The 23195-nt window shown below is 41.3% G+C and overlaps 1 protein-coding gene across 5 annotated transcripts in view; it reads right to left on the bottom strand.

The window, feature by feature from the left end:
* The window catches only part of DCUN1D3 (defective in cullin neddylation 1 domain containing 3), a 33299-nt gene extending 10168 nt beyond the window's left edge, over positions 1-23131 (bottom strand). The window contains exons 1-2 of one of the 5 annotated variants that reach the window (XM_030871420.2): positions 22925-23131; positions 18470-18561 (exon numbers count right to left, since the gene is read on the bottom strand). The gene's annotated coding sequence lies outside the window, so the exon portion shown is untranslated. Of the gene's footprint in view, positions 1-18469; positions 18562-22438; positions 22530-22608; positions 22782-22924 lie in introns of those variants that run through there. The other 4 variants (XM_060285511.2, XM_030871423.2, XM_060285513.2 and 1 more) reach the window with 4 other exon arrangements.
* Between the last annotated feature and the right edge of the window lie 64 nt (positions 23132-23195).

Genomic DNA, 23195 nt, shown 5'->3' with positions numbered 1-23195 from the left:
TCTTGGATTTGTGCTCTGTGGTACCATAATAAAAATGGCGTGCCTGCTATATGCTATACTCTTTATCTCTGGTTTTAGCTTGGAGCTTATCTTCAGGACACAGCCTCATTAGGCCATACTGAAGGTAAAACCACTGGTTAGGCACCACTTCCCTGCTTCCAATTAGCATATGGATACCAGCCACCCTGGAGGTCTACCAGATTGTAGATAATTAGTCCTCAAACACCCAATTACCACATCAACTGTTCACCTTTCAGTCACCTGAGGAATTCAGTAGTCAATAACTGACTGAAAAATAGTTAACTGGAGTTGAGATTTGGTCTTTGCATCTAAGTAAAAGAAAGGCAAGAAAGGAAACTATGAAATGAGTCAAAAGATGAGAAAGGAACCCAATATAAAGATGATAAATGAGTGCATGCAGACGCGTTAGAGCGGCACCTGAATGACCACAAATGTACAGATGTGGTTTCTAGAGCCACATTTCTTCTAAATAGAGCTCAGGTTCATCACATGGTAACTAGTGTGATGTTTGCTAATTCTTTTAAAAAAAAAAATCCAAATCCATTAAGGCCACATTTATCAGTTTTTTCCTAGAGGCCCATGATGGAAGCTGATTGCTAATGCATAGTAGATGGGAAGAGGAAGAGGGACAGAAAAAAGATCTGTATAATAAAAGAATATCCGTTTTCAACCACATCAGTAAGCTGGTCAGAGAACTAAGGCCACTAAGACTTTCTTACCCACTGCCAAATTCAAAAGCATTACATAGTTATTCTGTAAAGTTTAGAAAATATGAGAAGCATAAAGAGAAAAAAGTCCCCTAGTATCCCACCACCTACAATTAATATTTTGGAGTATATCCTTTCAGTGTTTTACATAAGCACATATGGATGGCACACCTAAGTAAATACATGCATGTTCATACTACACACACTGAACTTTTAAACAAAACTGGGTTGTATTGTACATTCTATTTTGCAAATGTTTCCATTTTATACTTTTTCATATAAATCTTCTCTCATCAAATGCTTTTAAAAGAGCAGCATTCAATGGCAGTACTGGTATCACCACTGACACACCAGCTAGTTCACACAACTCATAAACTATTTATAGCCTACTACTCAATCTGTCAAAAATTTGGTGCTGCACTGCAGAGGGGTTACAGAAAGGTTGAGACTCTCTGCTAAAACAGATTTAATAGCCAGATAGGTCTTTCATTGATAATTTGTCAATTTAAAATAAACTCTCATTGTTGGACATTTAGTTTGCTTCCAATAGCTCACTATTATAAACAATACTGGGATAATAAGCAGAATAGCAGCTAAAATTCAGCACATTTTTAATTATTTCCTGAGAATAAATTCCTAGAAGTGGAACAACAGATCAAAGACTGTGCAAAAAAATATTATATATATAATATTCAATGTGAATTCAAAAAAAGTAGTGTCAACTTACACAATGGGAGTGTACTGGGAGTATTTACACCATCTTGTAATATGTGTCAACTAATTCAATTTCTTAAAAAAAAAAGCCAAAAAAAAACACCTTACCAAAAGCACTTTAAGACATATTTAAGAAAAAATATCAAACTGCCAAAGGAGGATGGAAAACAAGACAGAGACCATTTGCTTCATTGTAAATCACATCAAAAGACTGACAAATCCAACAATTTTGGCTCCAAGGATTTCAAGACAGTGTTTGTTAAATGATGGGGGTGGGGTACAGTGTGGGGGACAGGAAGAGATTAATCATAAGGGTATGTTTCAATTATACCTACATTTCCCCAATTTATTCTTTGAAAAGAAAATGAAACTTCCCCTATGTCACATACACACACAAAAAAGATAACGCCCATCCTAAGGTCTAATGAGGTCCTCTTATCATAGGTTTAGCATTGGGGTAGAAGGGTCTGACCCATGGACTTGAAACTGAGTGAATCACATGCCCAGGGAGCAAGAGCCTCGTTCAAAATGGAACTGTGGCACCCTTGAGACGGTTAATAGGCTGGATTTAGACCACAGACTTATTATATGGCTTTCTAGCTTCAGACTGGACCAAAGGATATTATCGCTTACAGCACAGACTTGTCTGCTCCCCCAGCCTCCAGGTTCTTCATCAGGTGGCCACCAATTTTCACTAGAAGATTCCTCTCCCTCACTCTTGGTCATGTAAGTTGGGTGGGGCTCATAATGGACCATGTGACTCAAGCCCACCAAAGCCTCCTATGCCCTTGGCTTCAATGATTGGGCCAGGAATACGCAGGTAACCTAAGTCAGACAAAGTGAATCTTAGCACCGAAAGCAAAGGAGGTTGGAGCTGCTTTGGTCATCTTGCCAGAAAGAGCACCAGGAAAAATAATAATGCCTATCCAAGGGTCACTGTGAGAGTTAAACTGTCTCTTCTTATCAGATGGGTCTCACCTCAAATGCATGTAAGACACCAGAATAAAATCACTACCAAGAGACAAAGAGAAAATCAGTTTCAAAGGCATTATTTGCACCCAGAATCTAATTGTACCTAAGTCAGATCAAAGCCTGAACTTTACAGTTGTATGAGCCAATTAATTCTCCTTTTTCGTAAGCCAGAAGTCAGGTTTTCTGTCACAACAGAGAGTCCCTACCAAGACACAGCTGTCACTTAGACCTCTTCTACTCACAGAGCAAAGAAACAGAAGATCTGATACCATGGTCGAAGACCAACTTACTAGGCCACAATTTCAACCCAATGTATCAAGAGACCCCTGAGCTGAACCCTAAGACCAATGATCCCAAACTCGAGCAAACTATAAAATTCCGTTACAACTGGGTGGACCATGATAATGCTATTCAAAAGAATTTGAAAGATGGTATGACTAATGAGAAAAAGAACCTTTCCAATTGCAATTCTTACAACCTTAAGCCTCCTTCAAGCAAATATGCCACAGAGCACTTACAGCTGCTTTTTTCTATTGTGTATACTTCTGTCATCTTCATGTTCCCAAGGAGGAACCTCCTCCCAGCATTCAGACACCACGTGAAAGGCCGTAAAGCAAAAGCTCTTGGAAGTCTTTCCCTATGCAATAACGTGATCAATCTTCCGACTAAAATAGGTTATTTGATCTAAACCACATCCTATGAAACTGAAAGACCAGACCTGACCAGAACTTTGCTACCCTCTTGGTTTCAATGACTATTATTGAAACAATTTCTCTTTGGTTTCAAGTACTGAAGAGCCTATTTAGAAAGCATTCAGGTTTTGAAGACGGTGACAGGAAATGCCCATGTTAGTGTGTCTTTATTGGAAATACATTCCCTGTTGGTTGAAACTCGAGGCCCCAAGGTTTGAGCCTTTTTCTTCAAGTTACTTATTTCACAAATGTGCACTCATATGGCATGAGGCCAAAGGGTACATTAACATGGGTAAAGATAAGCAGATAATCATATAAAAAATAGAGCTTTATACCTGGTGGCTGGCATCATGGTATTACAGGCTTGGCAAAGTAAGACATCTTATGATTCCAGCCCAGTTCCCACCCACTTCCCGCCCATACTGATCTGACAAAATTGCCACCACCTAATGGCCAATTGCAATGCTGTCTATTAAAACTCTGCCCTGGGACTTCCCTGGTGGCGCAGTGGTTAAGAATCCGCCTGCCAGTGCAGGGGACATGGGCTCGAGCCCTGGTCCGGGAAGATCCCACATGCCACGGAGCAACTAAGCCCGTGCACCATAACTACTGAGCCTGCGCTCTAGAGCCCGCGAGCCACAACTACTGAGCCCGTACTCTGCAACAAGAGAAGCTACTGCAATGAGAAGCCCGCGCACCGCAACAAAGAGTAGCCCCCACTCGCCGCAGCTAGAGAAAGCCCACGCTCAGCAACGAAGACCCAATGCAGCCATAAATAAATAACACACACACAAAACAATAAACTCTGCCTTAGCAGGTAGGCCCTATTTTCCAAAAAAACAATATGAGAAAATCCTAAAATAAAGCAGCAATGCCACAAGCTCTTTTTGTCACCACCTTTTAAAATCGGAAGACAGCTTTGGATCCCAAAATAAGCTGTACATATGTACACACACACACTCATACTCAAATTTTGCACCCCATAACTGAGGGTCCATAAAATTGCAACTTTTTTGAACTGCATGAGGGTTTTACCTGCACTGCAACCACATTCATTTCCTTCACTCAAAACCAACTGCAGATACTGCAGCTCCTACAGCTACCTTTCTGGGAAGGATAGGACATGCTTTGGATGCAGAATGACTGGGTCTGTACAGCCCAGCTCTATTCACTTCCCAGCACATCCTTAGTCACCCTGCGCCTCTGTTTTCTCACCTGAAAATTGGGACAAAGGGTCACTGTGAAGAATAAATGGCTCCTTCTTATCAGATGCATCTCCTTCAAATGCTGAGATGCATTCCCTGTCCAACCAATCTAAAGTGCCCTCTCCCTCTGATCCAGCACACTATTTTATTTCTTCAGCACATACCACTCTCTGAAATTCTTGTTTGTTAACTTATTTGTTGTCTGCTCCCCCTACTAGAAGGTAACTTCCACAAGAGCAGGGATTTTATTTCATTCACCACTTTGGCTGTGCACCTAAGCTTTGTCATGTAAGCAAATGTTTTGGTAAATATCTCCTGAATAAATAATAATCACTGATATTTGTTGGGCACTTCTATCCAAGGCACTAGTCTATGCACATTTTAAATGTATTAACTCATGCTTGAATAAATGATGAGCATGGCATATTCAGCATTGTCCCTAGCACATAGTTCTCAATATCATCTGACAGCTATTCATACCAATTCTAATTATATGATGACGTTATCAAATACTCAACAGTAAAGGAAGTTGAGCCCTAAGAATGTACAGTAGCACTTAATTTCACCACTCAAGAGCTGGTTCCTAAGGTCCAATTCCTCCTGAATGCCTTGCCTCTCAACACCCCACTACCTTCAAAGAGAAAGTAGAAAATTGTCTCATTGTTCCAATTACTCCCTACCTCATCAGTTACCATATAATGTGATACAAACACAGCTTCTCAGCAGTATCAGCTCCATCTCTCCTCACTCCACAAGCTAATTTTCACCTCAAACACAGCAAAAGCCAAAATCTGAAGCTGAAATTGGGAGATGTTCATCCTATAGTGCCTCTTTTTGACCTGTACCTTAGTCCCTGGGAAAAAATTCACATAATAATGGAAATCATTCCTGCCTCTCCCTTGAGCAAGGGTGAAAGTCCAGACAGTTTATTCAAGCCATAGCCATGCAGCACTCTAGGAAGTTCCAAGGATTTGCCAAGCAGGTGAAGTCAGTGCAAAACCTTCTGCTGCTGGTCTGAACTGCTTCTTCTCTACCGCAATAAACACAGAAATCACATTTAAGGTGTCTAGAGATGCAAGGGCAAAAGCCAGCAGCTTTTTCGCATCCTACATAGTGAACACAGAACTCACAGCCAGTTTTACACTTCTTAAGCCATCTTGTTCCACTGTAGTAATTTTTAAAATTCGCTTGATGACAGATTGGCTTTTAAGTCTGAGGGATGAAGCACGTACCTTGTCAAAGACGATAAGGGATGTGGACCATCGAGGTCCTCCATCTCTTTAGAACCACTGGAGACAATACACTACGTTTCATATAACAGCAAGAAAAGGACAAGACCTAAAATCCTAATCAGGGCCTTCAAAGCCAGACGTACTTGCCAAGAAGCAAAGGGCAGATTCCACCTCTGCTGGCTGGCAGGCCAGCCCACACATTCTGCCTAGGCATGTGAAACAGTCAGCTCTTTCTCTCCCCACCCCCAGGGGTAGCAACACCAGCAACTTTTCTAGGAGAGTATTTTATAAAAATAGAGCTTCCAACCTTAGGCTTAAAACTGAAAGGAAAAATAGCCAGAATTAGAAGTTTGTTTTAACACAATACATTGAAAATTATAAGTTTAAGTGCTGGTAGCTGGGGACAGGGATCACACCACCACATGACTTCTCAGTGAGTCATTAAAAAATAGTACAGGCTTGTTTAACTAACAGTGGACGTCCACCAGTAATAGAGTTAAGAAGTCCATGTATCAGACGATGGAAAACTAAACTGACACTCCTTCTGCATTTGTTTCAGCAGTGGCAGGACTGACACAAATGAATTGCAGCAGCAATTTACAAGACAGAAACGCTAATAAACGTTTTTTGAGGCTAGTTGAAGAGGAAACGTTTGAAACCCTGAATTGACTCATTTTTCAGAAGTTAAATCAGTTTAACTGGGAAGAAAAACCTCTAAACTATAATAAATCACTAACTGAAACATTTCCGGATTCCTAACACCCATTCTTGATTAACATACCTTTGTGTCAAAAGCAAAAGCCAAGTGCCAGCATTTAACAGCAAGTTGCTACCCTTTCAGTTATGAGAATCAGCCTGGCAGAACTAGATGAGAACAACAAAAATTAATCTCCAGGCCTAGATGGATACTGTCAGGATAGTAATAAAGACCTCCCCAAAGGGCTTCTGGGTACCATAAATTATATAACAAATCTACTTCTGCCAGGCAGCCAGTATTAACTCCTATTCACCCAGGGTACTACTCAGTGTCACCAATGGGCTTATCAAAATGAAAGCGTTAACTATTATCCACCACTGCTCCAAAAAAGACACAGCATGTTGCTCACTGTACATCAGTTTGCTGACATCACTACTCATTACGAGAAGTCACTTAATCTTAAATACAACTTTGATACTTGTTTCTTCCAGGCCGAAAAAAATTTAAAAAAAAGAAAGGAAAATATTTCATTAACTCCTTCCTCAGTAAGTTCTTCTGACTGAATTTTTTTTATTGTCTATGATGACATTCTAGTATAACAGACAATTATTTCTACTATGCATTCAAGACTTGAATGCATTGTACATTATTTATTCCTATGGAACATAAACATTCATGGCTCTCAAGCAGATAGTCAGAAATGACAAGCACAGAAAAGATGTTACTGTTTTAGTGACCACATCTTGGATTAAAGTTCCAAGAAGGCAGGAAGTGTATATGGCAGCGTGAAAAGGGCTAACTGGCATCTAATAAACACTTTCTAAATTCAAACCATGTTCTACTCTTTCTCAAAATTAGGGATAATGCTTCTCAAGCCCACTTTTGAAAAATACAGAGTTTAAACTGCCTCTTTCAAAAAAACATACTACAGTAGAGTCATTTTTTTGTTTAGTATGCGTAAGTCTTTCAGACACTGCAAAATGAGAGCTTGAACTAAACCACTGTCTTTCCAACTTGAACTGCGACCTTCAGTAAGAAACACGTTACATGCTGACCAAATGCACATGTATATACACACACATACCACTCATTAAGCAGTATTTACTCTCACTTCAGTGATGAACTCTGATTTATGCTATTTCTTTTTTTTTATTTGGTTTTTAATTGTTGGTTATAATCCACTAATTAGATATGACCCATAGTAAGAAAAGCTCAAGATGAAACTTAAAGGTTCCCTCCAATATAGTTATTGTACCAGACACAATGCTAGGCATTTTATAGTCGTGACAGAAGTTAATCCCTACAGCTACCCTAGGAGGTTGGTACTTTTTTAAACTGAGAAATTTAAAAATATTGTATTACTTGGGCTTCCCTGGTGGTGCAGTGGTTGAGAGTCCGCCTGCCGATGCAGGGGACACGGGTTCGTGCCCCAGTCTGGGAAGATCCCACATGCTGCGGAGCGGCTGGGCCCATGAGCAATGGCCGCTGAGCCTGCACGTCCGGAGCCTGTGCTCCGCAATGCGAGAGGCCACAACAGTGAGAGGCCCGAGTACCGCAAAAAAAAAAAAAAAAAAAAAATTGTATTACTTCATTTAAAATATCAATAATATACACACTGCTATGTTTAAAATAGATAACCAACAAGGACCTACTGTATAGCACAGGGAACTCTGTAATAACCTAAATGGGAAAAGAATTAGAAAAAGGATACATGTATATGTATAATCACTTTGCTGTACACCTGAAATTAACACAACATTGTTAATCAACTATACTCCAATATAAAATAAAAACTGGGGACTTCCCTGGCAGTCCAGTGGTTAAGACTTCACCTTCCAATGCAGGGGGTATGGGTTTGATCCCTGGTCAGGGAGCTAAGATCCCACATGCCTCTTGGCCAAAAAACCAAAACAGAAGCAATATTGTAACAAATGCAATAAAGACTTTAAAAATGGTCCACATAAAAAAAAATCAAATTAAAATATTAAAAAATACACACCATGTGTTACCATATGACATATGTATGCATTTTAAGCAAGGTTATCGAAGTATGTATAGTACAAAGAATAAAATACTGAAGACTTAGGAAAAGGGGAAGTCCGTATAGGAAAAAAAATAATAGCCTCTAAAAAATATAAATAAATAAAATATCAATAATAAACCATGGCATGTTAACATAAACAACATTTTTATGAAAAATAACTGTATTTCCAAAAACTTAATGAGAAGAGTGACACTGTTTTACACTTTTGCAAGTGTCCCTAAGGTCTGGCTTAAAAGAAGACAGCTCATTTCCCATATATGCTTCTCCATTCAATCTTTTGTGATATAACATGTCATGTAGCCTCTATAAAACTCATGGGAGAATGACAGTATAAAGGACAAATGATGTTAGTATTATTAAGAAGAGAATTTGATCTTCCAGATCCTATGAAAGTGTCTTGGGGATCCTCCTAAAAGAGTCTCTGGGACTGAGGCCGGTACTCTTGATATTCCTATTTTACAGAAGAGGAAATAAGCTCAGAAATAAAGTACCTTACTCAAGTCCCTACACTGTAGCACAGACAGAGAAGCTCAGCCAACATTCCATCAGCTCCCCCAGTTTCCCAGCCTCTTCAGTTAGATGGGGAAATGTATCTATTTCTGGCCAAACAGCTGTAGGCAGAAATGACACAGTGAGCTGTAGACAGATGTGATACTTATTTCCCAGCCCAAGCACAGAGCTGGCATATGACATTCCAGCCATCTCTTCCCTTGCCATGGTGACCAAGACAGTTCAGCACACGATACAGCACACGAGAGTGGAACCCCTATCAGCTTGGGTCCCTGAGGGACTGTATGGAGCAGAGCACCCTTGAGCCTAAAACCCATGTGGGACATGCAAGCAGTAAACTTTCATCAGATTATGCCAAACTTTGTAAATTCTAACTCCCTAATTTTACAGTTCAGCCCCCTGCCACCTTTACTGCAGTATTCTCACAGTTTACCTACTTCTGGGATTGCTCCCTCCAGTGTCTTCCACACTGCCACTGGATTGATCTTTTTAACACACATATAGCCCGTGTGAATATGCCATGTCCCTACTCAAAATTATTTAATAGCTCCCCTTCACCTACAAAATAAAATCCAAATTTAATAAGGCATACAAGGCTCTTCTGAATTTGGCCTCAATTACTGTCATTCTCCCGCTCTCATTCCACATCCCTCGGGCATACTGAAACATGTGCCATTCCCCAAGATGCCATGGCCTCTCATGCCTCTGTAGTTTTACACATACTGTTACCTGCGCTTGGAATGCTTCCTCTCTCTAGTCTTGGTCTTTTGAGCCCAGGTCAGATTTTACTTCTCACAGGACTCCTCTCCTGACTCCTTCAAGTTGACCTAGACCCTCTTTGTCCCTTCACACCTTCATTTATAGCACTAACATTTTGGGCACAGGTTTCACAACATTTTCTATTTGTTGTTCTATCTGTTTTCATACCATAAGGTCCTTAAGAACAAGGTCCACAAAAGGCACTCAAATTTACTGGAATGAAAAACTGGCAACATATAAACATATTTATTTTTCCTGAAGCAACATGCATCCAATCCTAGAGTTCGCCCTTAAGAAAAATTCAGATTACACATACTTCACTTTGAAGTCAGTGATGAGAGAATCAAGTTTGGAGGCCAAGATCTAGAAGACAAGTTTTGAGTTTCAGAAGTTCTCTGTGAATGATCCACATTCCATCTGGGAAAGCTGCTTCCTTGCTCATATGTCTAACTTGAAAACTACATAGTCTGGTTCTTCTTAGAAAATAGTTTGTATCTGTTTGGAAACCTTGAGTACCATTAAAGTGTGTTTTTAAAGGTTTTGTCCTGTTAAGCCTCTATTGTAATCTTTTGCTTAAGCAGCCTGAGTCAAAAGTACTAAATACTTGGAGATGTTCAGAACTTGGGGTTGAGTGAGTCAATTTAAGCATTGTATGCAAATAGTAAAGCTTCAAATCAGAAAAAGGAGGAGCTTAGGCCAAACTGCTTCAGAGGGAAGGAAAAACTGCTTCCAAATGGGGAAAAGGCTACAGGAAAAGATTTTTACCTGTTGCTTAACTTTTTATTATCTCTTTCTGCTACGCCACAGAATGGTTGTGAGCTGGAAACTTAGAAAAGCAAATGTTCTGATAAATTAAGCAATTCCGGTTCTTTGACAGGGAGGTTTAAAGTCAAGAGTTCATAAAGAAAGTGTTCGAGTACACCTTTTTTTTTGACTTGAAGGTAACCATGAAAGTTCAAGTTTCCAGCATCCTAAAAGGGCTTTACTTTAGAAGTGAAAAGACTCCAGATGAATTAAAAGGTTAGTCTGCCATAAGAAAACCAAAGTGGTGCTGGAAACATGTAAGAATGGTCTGAACTCTACCACTATGTTTGCACATCTTTCATTCTGACTCAAAATTATATTTATCTTTTTAAATGTATGGTCTTTAATGCTTATACTTCTATGGGGATTATACTACCACAGAGATAATTATTTGTATGATTGGGAAAGAATAGTTCTTTATGTGGCTTTCATCTTTAAAAGCCCAACTATTCAGCTGCCCTCAAGAAATCTTAACCAAGACTCATTGATCCAATGGCAATTTCCCAAGAAGAGAAGGTATTAAACAACCTCACTCTAGGTTTGCAAATCCTAGTCTATAGACCAAAGGTAAATGTCACAAGCCCTGCATATCCCCTTTCAGAATATCTCCACACTCATCAGCAATTATCTATAAATAATGACTAGCCTCTGCACCAAGGGAAATGGACTCTGTCAGAAACCTGACGTCTACCTTTAGTAAGGTGGGTCTTGTGAATTTGTGCAAAGGATGACTGTCATGCATGTCATGAAACAGATTTTAGTAAGGAAAGAGATTTTTAATCCTGCAAAATATAGCCCTGAGTACAGGCTTTTTCCCTTTTCCAATGTGCCAAATAACACAGGTCACTACTTCTCAGGAGAGAAGATAGTATGAATGACAAAACCAAAATTTACAAAGTCTGAGAGTTTCTGGCTTGGAACATTAGATTCCACCTCAATCGGGAAACATCTTAGAGTTTCTCATCATGAAATCATGTCGAAACTTTGTATTAAATAAATGAAGGAAAAAAATGAAGGAGAAAAAAAATCTTGGGTTACATCACTGTCCCCATTTTGTTCTTTTTTAACCTAATCTTGACTAGATAACACAGAAAGATAACAGACTTGGAACCATCTTTATAGCAATTTTTAAAAACTACAATTTGAAACATTCAACAGTTTATGACAAGGAGCTATACCAGATGCATGGCCCTTTACGTTGAGGTAACTACAGAACAAAATCACTTGCAGAACAGAGGCTAACAACCAAATGTAGATAATGAAAGATGACAGCGTTAATATACACAGAAAGTGTCAAGGGAACACAGGTAATTAAGGCTTAAAAAAAAAAAAGAAAAGAAAAGAAAAACTCAAGGAACCATAGACTACATCTGAAAGCAGCTTCCTTGGCTCCTATTATGCAATCAAGATTTCATTCTTATTCTGGGTTTTTGCTTAAAAAGAAAGTACCTCCCACAAGTTTATTTCATTTCTACCACTGCTCATTTTACTTCTCAAGACCCCCAGTACACTGAGTTATGACCAAAACAACAAAAAGTGAAATGAAATTTTAAATAAACCTTGCCTCAGAGTTTATCTTCATTTTAGGGCACACATCACACTGCACCTTTAAAGTAGCTAACAGCAAGAAGTAACGTATAGATCATTAGAATGCGACAGAGTCTCGGCCTTCCAGAACCTAGAACACATGCACAGGCATGTGTTCAAGAGACAGGGATGGCCTTTTCTCCCTCCCCAACGAACAAATGGAACCCCTAACTCCTACAATGGTGAGTTCCAACAGCAAAGAGTGAAAGGAACTAAAGATCAATCCAGATTTCAAGGAAATTCCTAAAAGTGAAAGAGGAAGCAACATTATTCATTTTTTATTATTTAAGAAAAGCCACCCCCACTAATGTCTACGATAATTTAAACTCTACACAACCAACTTATAGGCATTTTCACCATGAATGCACAAATATAAATCTGTCAATTTGCTTGAGTTAGGCAAGTTTTTAAAGTCACTCATATTTGGACCTGTCCTATTGTGTCCATCACCACAAAGTCTTCATGAAGGTGCCACATCACTGCACTAGAATTAGAGTCTCAGAACTTATAAACTTCAGCCATTCCTACACAACCTTTATGATCTTACATATCCATTTACCATCCCAACTACTGCTCCCCTAAGATTTTTCTTAAAAGCTTAAAAAAAATCACATCCACTTTAAATATCACCCTAAGCGACATCATCCATGAAGTCATAGGTCTAATATGCTAGTTATGTTTTCATTAATACACATTAAAATATAGAATAAGCGAAAAGTATTCATCCAGCAAAAATCATCTCACGTACCATCAATAGTATAAAAAACACACCCTTGCATGCTCATTTCAGCAGCACATATACTAAGAATGTAACCAAAGCCACACTTCGGGAAAGTGATTTAGTCCCAAATCCTTTGTCGCAGCTAAGGAAACACTTAAAGAGGGGCTATAGCTTGCCCAAGGACACACAGAACTGGTGGCAGAGTCTAGACTAGAATCTAGTACTTAGTCCAATGGTGGTCCACTAGAATAGAATCTCCAGATGGGTAAGCTACAAGGAGAATTAGACCTGGCCTTCGGGGACTTCCCCAAAAAGTGAACCTCAAGCAGTTGGTAAGCCCTTTGCCAGTGGATCCGGGTTTTTCATTTTCTCCGAGAAGCAACTATAACATGATACTTGCCAGCTGACTCTCAAAGATTGTCTGGACCGACTGAAATAAATCTGTTGTTTCCTTCCCAAAGTCTCATGCGGTTTTGCCCAACTCATTGAACCTCAAGGCATACTGCCAATGATAAAAATGTCTCCTGGATCAGTTTCCCATTTTCTTTTTTTTTTTTGTGGTACACGGGCCTCTCACTGTTGTGGCCTCTCCCGTTGCGGAGCACAGGCTCCGGACGCGCAGGCTCAGCGGCCATGGCTCACGGGCCCAGCCACTCTGCTCCACAGCACGTGGGATCCTCCCGGACCGGGGCATGAACCCGCGTCCCCTGCATCGGCAGGCGGACTCTCAACCACTGCGCCACCAGGGAAGCCCAGTTTCCCATTTTTTGATCCAACAATATTCTAGCCACTGAGCCCCTGTCCCCGTTGCTAGATTCATGCATGCTCTATATGGTTTCAGCAGGAAGATTTTCCATCTCTGGGTTTTAGGCCAGCTTTGGAAACAGGCTGGAAGTTTCCATTACAGAGTTACTCCTGTATTTCCCAGATACCCAGAGCAGGTTTTATTTTCGAGTGATAGATAACTTGTGTCTACTGTGTGCCTAGCAATGTTTTATACACTGTCCCATACTTCCCATATAAGAGAAGGTAAAATGATATAGTTCCTGGCCCTTTGGGAGCTGCCAATCCCTGTCAGCTTAGCTATATATGCATGTAGCTAATAATAACTAATGTTATTAAATGTTTATCTATATGCCAGGCAATGTGCCATGTCCTGCAAATGTACTGTCTTACTGACTCCTCACAACTACTTACTGTTATTATCCTCTGTTAAGACATGAAAGAAACAAGGCTTAGAGATGTTAAGTGGCTCATCCAAGGTCAAGTGGCAAGCCGATGGTAAAGTTCAAATGCAAACCCAGACTCCAGGCTGAAGCTCTTAACCAGCGCACTATGAACACCTGAATCTTTGAAGTCACACTGAAAGGAAACGTGATTTCTGTATATCTGATTTCCTATAAGTGAGCTCCTTTCTTGCATTAGGGAGCTGTAGAGGTAGTGCACCTGTTAAATTCAATATATAACACATTCTAGGAGTGCCATTTCATACTGATTGAGGGAAGAGTTTGCTCCTTGTAATCTGAAGCTATGCAATTTGCACTCTCTTGACACACCCCCCAAAAAAACCTCCATCAAATTAACAGTAAATGCATAGTTACTTATCATCTAAATCAACTTTAGGTAACCTTATTCCTACTTATGGGATGCAAAACTGGAGTATTAATGTGATGTAATACAAAATATATTTGGTCTTTGTCCCCAGTTCCTACCAGAGCTCCTAAAACCCTTGAAATTTCCTTACTGATAGGCTCCTTTGTTTTTCATAAGGAGCAGGGTTTGGACCACATCTGAGTTTATGCTAAGAGGTGACTCAGGGTGGGCCCTTTTGATAGTTTTAAGAGAGAGGCTGGCCACACTAGAAAGACCAGGCACATGACTGGAACTTTCAGGCCCACCTCCAGCCCATAAGGAAGGGAAGGGTAGTTGAAGTTTCATCACCAAAGGCCAATGCTTTTATCAATTTTGCCTACACAAAGGAACCTCAACTGAAATTGAAACAAGGCTAGGGGAGCTTCAGGGTTGGTGAACACATTGATGTGCTGGGAGGCTGGCATGCTCAGAGGGGACACGGAAGCTCTGTGCCCCCAATTCAAATCTTGCCCTATACATCTCTTCCATTTGGCTGTTCCTGAGTTATAACCTTTATAATGTAACTGTATTCATAAATATCATGTTTTATCAGCTCTATGAGTCATATGTTCTAGCAAATTATCAAACCTGGGGGAGGGTGGTCGTGGGAAATTTGTACTCTGCCAGGCAGAAGTGCAGGTAGGTAACTTGAGACCTGATACTTGGGGCTGGCACCTGAAGTGGGGCAATCTTGTGAGACTGAGTCATTAGCCTATGGGGTCTGCACAAACTCCAGGCAGTTTGTGTCAGAAGTGAATTGTTGGACACTCAGTGATGTCAGAGAATTGTTGCAGGAATGTCATAATTAACCTCAGAAAAAGAGGTCCACATTACAACCAACTTAACTGACGCTTACAAGCCACCTCCGTACTTGATCTAATCATTAAATCTATAGCTGTCACCAATTCAGAGTAGTGCTTGCTGTTTTCAGCACTAGAAGGAAATTTGGGCTTCTGTCAGATCCACAAGTACCTAGTAGAATAAAATTTCTTATAAATGTCTAAAGAATTAATTTGACCTGCTAAAGAGACCAGGGAATGTTGTAGAAATATGGAGTCAAAACCTATTTTCTTTAATCATTTTAGTTGTGATTTATTTCCCATTTATTATAGTCCCTATAAAAGAATCATGAATTACCTCAATAGTTTATATGTAACTGTTCCCTTTGGATAACAGACATTGTTAAATGACAATCACCACCACCTAGTATTATGTACTTTAACTCAAACTCTAACAGACCAAGGGACATTACATTCCCTCTTGTTTACCAACTTCTTGTTTGTCAAAAGCAAAAGTCAAAAGAGAGATCTCAAAAAAGTTAGGCCAGTACTCCATAAGCAGTCAATCATGACCAACTAGTCAATCTTGAAGATCAATCTGGTCAAACCAGATACTGCATCCCTGCACTCAACCCTCCCCATCAGGAATACACTTTCCAGTCAGGGGAGAGAGTACTGTGGTCAGGGTCCCAGTCAGGGCCAATGAATTACTCAACTCCATAGGTCCCCATCCCCCTCCCTGTGAATGGTGTTCCCTGGCACTGGGCAATCTTGTGGGCCTGCTCCTTCCTGACCCACTCTTCCCCCATCAAGTGCCATTGTCAGCAATTTCCACCCTTCCCCAGCTGGACCATCAATGGGCATTTCTCTTCACCCTGTACACACAGCCCACAATATCACCACCACCACCCTGCCCCGCAAAGGCCGGCTCCCTTACATGTTCTCCTCCCCACAATGGAACCCACCTATCTATATGTCTCTAGAAAGGTCTTTAGACTTTTCTCTTTCATAAAATGTTAGTAAACCCCCAAGCAAAATTCTCCTACCATAGACATCAGCTATAACCAACTGTTTAGAGTAAATGACTAGACAAGTGACTAGTTATTTCAAAGATAAACTAATTTACTAGGAGAAAAAGAACCACAGAAACATTCTTTAAAATGAACACAGAACATTCACTACACATCACTCCTCACTTTTGAATTACACTCACTTAGAATAAAGAAAATATCACTACAACTGGGGAAAATGCCTCCTTTGAGGACCTGGAACTTCTAGCATGTCCACAATCCTGCCACCTAGAACCCATGCTGCAGGGTCCCAGCACCCTCACTGCAGTGGTATTCCTCGCCTTCCCTTCCTATTTAAAGAGGAGCCACTAGGTAGTCATCAAGTAGATATAAAGTAAATGCTTAACTGAAAACAAATTTGCTTCACAGATTTTTTAGAAAAAAGAATATGGTGATTGTAGTTATTTCCACAGAGCCATTCTAAAGCTTTTCTGTCAGTGGGTATACCTGGATTTTCCTTTTCAGATTCCAGGGCAGGTCACTGGAAATGGGAATATTCAGGTCAGCACTTTTTTTTTTTTTTTTTTTTTTGGCGGTACGTGGGCCTCTCACTGTTGTGGCCTCTCCCGGTGCGGAGCACAGGCTCCAGACGCACAGGCTCAGCAGCCATGGCTCACAGGCCCAGCTGCTCCGCGGCATGTGGGATCCTCCCAGATCGGGGCACGAACCCATGCCCCCTGCATCTGCAGGCGGACTCTCAACCACTGCGCCACCAGGGAAGCCCGAGGTCAGCATTTTGCACAGGCATTCTGGACAGCATGCCACTAGCTTATCTTAAGAACTTAGCGTGATAAAGCCTCCACTTCTGTTTGAAAGTACTATCATCACTTTCAGAAATATTCTGAGGAGGAAAGGCCAGCTACTTACTAGTACTATTACCATCAATAACTTCACATATGTTTCAAAACTGGTTATAAGGATTTTTCTCTGAAAGAACAGTAGTGTGTGACAAAATGTTTGAGTAAAGAGCCAGTAATATAAAAGACCAAACACCAAGGATTCAATTAAACTCAAACTCCATTGAGTGCCTACAATGTCATATTTGAGGCAATGTAGTAAATGAGAAAACAAAATTAGTGCAGAGAAAGTCCTATTCTAGTCCTGTAGCTGCCAGTACCTTGCTCTGTTAACTTTAAGCAAGTTTACTAACCTTTCTAGATTTCCATTTACCTACTGCTTTTTGATCTGTTTTCAGCCTCAACACATTTTGACTGAAATCTTACGGGGAAACCCAATAGAACAGAATATCAAGGTACCTTCTGCAGAGTGAAGCATGGGGGGGGGGGCAGTGAAGTAGAAGGAAGACAGTGAGATGAGGGGGCATATGCCAGAAATGATCCCTGAGAGGGCTCCGCATAGCCCCGTTTGAAAGACTATCATGCCAGATATTCTAAGGTTCTTTGAGGATCTTCTTCCTGCTTCTTCCGTAACTGGAGAAAGAATTAAATGCATTCAATATAGTAAATGCTATGACTTGAGTCTTATTCAGAATCAAAATTACAGGTCACACACCAACCCACTTTAGGCAAACACTGCAGAATCCAAACCCTTCATCAACCAACAAGAGCTAAAAGCTATAACCAAACCCTGTGGTCTTGATATGGTGGAAGCAATCTACTACTAAAATAAGGAAAGCAAGTTTTTCCAACACACTGTGTCCTAGACTGACCAGCAGAGATTAGGGCAAAAATGAGAAGTCCTACACTATGCAGTGATGCTATCCAAGATCCTTGATCAGTCATCATATATCTGGTCTGGATCTCCAGGCCTCAGTGACAGAATTATTTCCAGTCCCCAGGTCCTGAGGCTGAGCCCTCCAGCAGAGCAGGGAGAACAGGAACATGGATTATGCTTCCCAGCACTATGCAACCTAAGCTTCCACGATGCAATTCAGCCTGAAACCCACCAACACAGCACGGGTCAAAGGACACTCCTGAGCAAGGACAAGCCATCGGGAAGTCAGGAGTCGTCAACATGATGCCTACTTTTTCGTGTAATCAGGTTGGTATCAGGGCACTGGCCATAGATGGCTTACTTTGCTACAAGGGCTAATCACCACCTCAAGATTCCTGGACTGAGCTTCCCTACTCTGATGTATGGTATTTAAATAGTTTCATTTGCACACATCTTAAAGAAGAGGATTTGGCATTTCCCTCCTCCCATTTTCTCCTTTCTACATATCACAACTTCAAAGAATTAGAGTTTGAGCCACTTCCACTAAATTAATATGTTAAGTTCTTATTTGTAATCATTCACTAATCATTCACCTAGAAAAACAGATACAAGAACTAGTAAAACTAGATTTTAATTGAAAGACACTAACTCAATAAAACACCCTGGTCCATTGTGCAGAGAGCTTCAGAACACTGTTCCAACATTTAGGGAGAATTGATCCTGGTTCACTGGTATCAACATCTGTAAATAGACACAAAGAGGTAACTGTAAGTTATCAAGAACTGGGGAAATAGGAGTCACCACATAATTACCATTGTTTCAATCTGAGTTACCACATCTTCATCTTAAAACAACTGGCAGCCAGTGTACAATTAACTGTCCTTACTGTAAAGATATCAAAACAGTAGCAAAATCAGATTAATTTTAAGTCATCTAATGCAATGCATAACACCCACAACTCCAAAAGTAAGTGGAATCAACTCTTCTTTAAGAAGAGTTTGTCCAAAAGCCCTGGGAGTCTGAGAAACAAATCCACGAGTACCCTAGATTAAAAGGCCAGTTCAGGGGACTTCCCTGGTGGCGCAGTGGTTAAGATGCCGTGCTCCCAATGCAGGGGGCCCGGGTTCAATTCCCTGATTAGGGAACTAGATCTCACATGTGTGTGACAACGAAGAGCTCGCATGCTGCAACGAAGGAGCCCGCGTGCCATAACAAAGGAGCCCACCTGGCGCAACCAAATAAATAGATGAATATTTTTTAAATAAATAAATAAATAAATAAAAGGCCAGTTCAGCTCTGAGAATCTAAATTCATTTAGATTTGTGGATTCTTTCCCCAAACACAATTAGTGGCCAACGTAGGAGTTGATGGCTTCTCCCTGTATTCAAGTCCCCTCCTGCCCATCCGCCCCTTTCACAAATTAGAAAAGAGCCACCAGCCTCCAAACTGGCTGATGAAATTTCAGCCTACAGGATACTTTCATATTTGAGTTATAATAACTATTAAAATGAAGATGAACAGTGGACAGCTTAATAACAGCATTTAAAATCCAGTATTAGGATACAGAGGTCAAAATTCTTCAACCTAGGCCAAAACCGTATATATATTATATATATATTTTTTCAATTCTCAGTTTCTTAGAGTTACTCTGCAGTATAAAGGGTGGAGTCTATTGTTTGCCTGGTCCTAGCTGTTCACTTGCTTGCTAACTAAAAGACTTCCTATTTGCACTCAAGTTGGGATTCAGTAAGTCAGTACAGGCTCAACTCCATCCCCTTCATTACCCCAGGACTGCCCAGGAAACTATTCAAGTTATTTTTGATAATCTATCTACCCATGCTAGTAAATTACTAGAACCTAAAATAGGTGACAAGTCCAAAATTTCTGATTCATTTTTCCCAAACACTAAAAGGTTTTACTTAGCATTTCTGATACTAACTTTACTACAAATAGCCTCAGCAATATTTTAAGTCTCTCAACTGCCTGGCTCAAAGGGCCAATTCACTCAAAGAACACACTAGTCACTGTTGTGGTGTTCAAAAGAAGAAAACAGCATATTCTTTCTGTTGGCCCACTGTGTCATGGCTCAAGAGGGCCAAATCAAAAAGGAGTCCTGATTGGGCCTCTCAAGTGGACAATCTGGTCAAGGTGAGGCTGAAAAGCAGCTGACTGCTGGAGATGAATGGCCCCGACAGAAGGCAAAAGTAGGTTACATCACTTGGTTACATGCCAGCCCAAAGATGTCCACAGAGTGGGATTATGCCCACAATGGTCATTTATCTAATGTAATCCACTGAGTGTGGATTACATTGGATAAATGTAAACTTTTAGCACCAACCTACACCTCAGCTGAGTGTTATTAGTCATCAGGTGGATCAGACAAGAGTGGAAATATTGCAACATAAAACCCGCCTCCCTACAAAAAATAACTTCAAACTTAGATCCTAATGGTCATCTTTGTAGACCAACAAGGGCATATTATTATCACTTGCCCAACCTTCAGCCCCAAATTCACAGCTGGAAGCAAAGGAGGATTCATATACTAGAACACATTTGGGGTACTCATTATGCAATTTTTAAAAGTGTATAAGGCAAAATCCTGTAAGGAAAAAGGCAATCTCTCAGTTGAACATCCTGCTGAATTCTTAACACATGGCTTGAGATTCATCTGCCAGAAAAGACCCAGATGACCATTGCCTCCTCCTCTCCCACTCTCAGCAGGGTGACTTTTTTTTTCCTATGACAGTCCAAGAGTACCCTCAAAGTAGCGTGTGGTGAGACTCTAGGAAAGGCAACAGAATTAAAAAGGAACATGATTTTCTATTTCCTTCTCCTTCTTCCTCTTATTTTGCCTACCTATTCTGAGCCTGGCCTCCACCTCTCTGACCTAGACTCTTCTCACTCTCCTCTTTGCTCACTAGACTCTGCTATTACTGCCTCCCTACACCCCAGCCTCCTCCAGCTCCCCTTTTTCCCTACTCCCTGGAACTTGCCAAACTCACTCTAGCCCAGTTTCTGCACTAGCTAGTCCCTAAACCTGGAAGGCTCCTCCCATACCTTTGCATGGCTGGCTCCTTTTTATTTAAAGCTCAGCTTACGTGTCACCTCCTCAGAAAGGTCTAGACCGAATCCCATCCAGACACTTTCTATCACAACACTCTTATTTTCTTCAGCACTTATCGAAGTCCGATTTGCTTATTTATCTGTCCTCACCCCACAGTCCGAGGTAAGCTCCATGAGAGCGTGGACCTTACTGCTATGTTCACCTTTGTATGCCCACTGCCCGAAATACTGGCTAGCAATTAGTAGCCGGTCAATAAATGTTTGTTGAATGAATGAATGAATTTTGGACTTTTTATTCAATGATTCCCAATCAGCTAAGGTGAGAACAGCAGTCATTTTTTTCTTTTGTTGCGTTTCTGTGAAACATCTAAACATGCTGTTACTTGTACAATCAAAGCATTAAATATTCTGTTTTATCAGGCTTGAAAGCCCTGATGAGTAGGATGGAACCCGTTGTGATAATTCTTCTAGCAATATGCACATAAACTCAGTTACAGAGGAACAGGATTTACGGACACTTTCTATTCAAAGGATCCCTAAAATTTGGGCACCATCTCTTAAATCTTAAAGTTCTTTAGAAAACACAGTGCCAGACTCAACAGAGGATTTCCAAAGAAAATATCAACACCAAACTAGGAATCATTACACTTCACTCTGAAATCTCTACAACAGGCTAAAGTAGCACTACTTTTTTTTTTTTCCTTAAACCAACAGAACATCAACAAAGAGACCTTCTTTTCCGATCATTCTTTGCTTTCTTCAAATAATTTTTTTCTCAAATAATTTTTTCATAGCCGTTACTGGTTTGTATTCTTCCTTAAAACAAAACTAAGCAAATCACATTGTCTCGTTTAAGACCACCTATACACAAAGAATAAGCTAAATAAATAAGATGGGAATCAGCACAAGCCAAATGTGTTCACTGAAGACTTGTGTGCCAGACACGCAAATGGAGAAGATAAAAGAGCTATTGTCCAATTGGAGAAACAAAAAAGTAATATGGGGTTTTCTTTTCTCCAAAGTGCATCATGAAGTGTGGGTGGAGAGAAACACAGAAATCCAGAATTAGCCTAACATCAAATCACTTTGGAAAGAGTTGACAACATTTAAATTCCTCACACACAAAGTATTTAGAGCAAGAGACCTTGATTCCTAGGCTATGATGCCATTTAGGAATCCTTGCAAGGGCTTTGGAATTCCAGTATTCATAGAAGAAAACGCTCATCTTAATCGGGAGCGACCAGGCATTGAGAGGTACTCCCAAAGACACACAGCTTGTAACTGAAGTATTACAAAGCTTGCAGTTAAGATCTGGGATGGAGGTGGAACACCAAATTCAAAAGAGGTAACCAAGATACCAAGTGCAATAAAGAAAAAAAAACAAACAACAGCAAAACCCACCACGATTACCACCTAGCCACGGAGAACTAAAGTGGAAAGGAGGAGTATGCAAGGGAGAGGATGGGGGGTGAGGGGGTAACGGAAAAACACAATACATTTGTCACCCTGTCCCACTTCCTATACAGGATACAGGCAAAGCTTCCAGCCCCATTACCTCAGGCACAGATGGTTATCGTTTATAGCAAAGGTGCATAGGAAGGCCTCCAGGTCTGAGCCCCTTAATTCCAGGGCTGTTAATGATTAAAGAGAAAGATGGGGGTGGGGAGGGAAATGAGGGCGGAGGGAGCTGGAGATTCACCCACCACCTCTCGCTTGGGCTCCTACCTCACGGCGCTTACAAGGGGCAGAGGACCAGAGTCTGCACTCCCTTCAGGGCAGCTCCGGCCCCCAGAACCCCAGGCCCTGGATTGAGGGGTGCTGGCGGTAGGGAGGAGGGACAGTAGGTAAGTTTTCTGAGCCCTGCGGCTGACACGCCACAGGCTCCCCTCACAGCCTCCTCTCTTCCAGCGGGACCAGTCCAGACAAGGCGCCGATTTCCACTCCTCCCCTTCCACCCCCCCCTTTCTCGAAGGTACCCAACCCCCGCCCCTTCATCTCCCAATGCCTCCCCTTTTCCTCAACCCCCCCGCCTCAAACTCACAGCTGCTCCAGAGGTTCCTCCAGTCAAACCCTTTCTGGAAACGACGGCGGCCCGGCGGGTCCAAAACACCTACCATACCCGCTCGCGTTTCCAGGCTCCCTACCCCCGCCGCCGCCGCCGCCGCCGCCCCCGCCGCCGCCGCCTCTTCTTCCACCACTGCCGCCGCCTCCTCTTCATCTGCGGCCCACCGGCGGGGGCCGCCCCGAAGCCCCGCCCTCTCCATCGCCTCCTGCATCATCACTTCCGGTAACCCCGCAAGCCGCCCGCTCCA

Source organism: Globicephala melas, chromosome 15 (assembly GCF_963455315.2).
Source record: "Globicephala melas chromosome 15, mGloMel1.2, whole genome shotgun sequence".
Classification (NCBI taxonomy): domain Eukaryota; kingdom Metazoa; phylum Chordata; class Mammalia; order Artiodactyla; family Delphinidae; genus Globicephala; species Globicephala melas.
This window is presented reverse-complemented; position numbering and strand designations above follow the sequence as displayed.